Below are 1,276 nucleotides of genomic sequence, written 5' to 3'. Positions count from 1 at the left end.
AGCAGCAAAGCACGTCATAATGCCGCAGCCCGAGCAGTATGCCTGCAAGCACTGCGTAGCAGACCACTGCAAATTCAGGCGGCGGAAGGGCGATGGCAACGATGCAACAAGTGCAGTTGCAGTATGACTTTTATATCAGCTATACACGTATTTTACCGGTAGACACACGCGTGCGTGCGCGATGCAGCCATTCAAGTGTCAATGATCCTCGTTGCAATGCCGAAGCGACTCTAGCCAGTAAATGATGTCACATTCAACGCGTCCTGCACTTTCACGGCTGCTGGCGCGCGTGTATACGCGTGGCCTTAGCACTGGTGTGGCCGGGGCCCCAGGACGCATCGCCGCCGCACAGCAAGTCGCCACCAATGCCTCAACAGCGGCGGCCCCAGCTTTAGGTACCACAGCAGCAGCAGCAGTACAGGCGCGGCGAGAGAACGCGCTGCTGCGGCGGTACGACGGCCTCTTGTCCTGCGGCGCGCTGCGGCCGGACGAGCGGCAGAGCGGCGTTGTTGCCCGGCTGGCGGCGCTGCTGGACCAGCTGCATGACTACGGCGCCGCGATGGCGGGATACAAGGAAGAGCTCGCGGCCTTCAAGGTGCGGGGCAGCGGCAGCCGCGCGGTGTCATGCGGAGTCGCGCGATGAGTGTCACATGGAATCCCAGGATGACGCATGGCGCGGGGCGTGCGCAGAGCGCGCGCTGCACGCCTGACCAGTCCCGTGCCTTGCGTGAAATAAGCAGCCGCGCGCCGCTTTCGACAAAACCGTCGGCTTTCGACAAAACCGGCGGCTTTCACGTTGGGGTGTGCAACAGGAGCGCAGGCGGCGGCGTCTCCAGGAGCTCGAGGTGGAAGACGAAGAGGCGCTGAGACGGGACCAGGAGCAGCAGCAGCAGCAGCAGCAGCAGCAGCAGCAGCAGCCACAGGAAGGCACCCTGTCCCGCATCGCCCGCGCACTCGGGCTGCGCGCGTCCGCCGCCGCGGGGCCGCCGGCGCCGCCGCCGTTGGCGGCGGCGCTGACGCCGCAGCAGCGCGCGCACCAGTTGGCCCGCGCGCGCCGCGCGCGCGTCGCAGCCGAGCTCGGCCCCGGCCCCTCGCCGCCGCCAGCACCCAAAGGGCTATACATCCATGGATCCGTCGGCTCCGGCAAAACAGCGATTATGGACCTGTTTTTCGAGGCGGCGGCACCCCCAGCTGCCGCCAGAGGGTCGCAGGTGGACGGCAGCGACGCGGCGGCGGCGGCGGCGGCGGCGGCGCCCCGCCTCGGGTTGCTCGCAGG

Source organism: Monoraphidium neglectum, assembly GCF_000611645.1.
Source record: "Monoraphidium neglectum strain SAG 48.87 unplaced genomic scaffold scaffold01376, whole genome shotgun sequence".
Taxonomy (NCBI): Eukaryota; Viridiplantae; Chlorophyta; class Chlorophyceae; order Sphaeropleales; family Selenastraceae; genus Monoraphidium; species Monoraphidium neglectum.
This window is presented reverse-complemented; position numbering follows the sequence as displayed.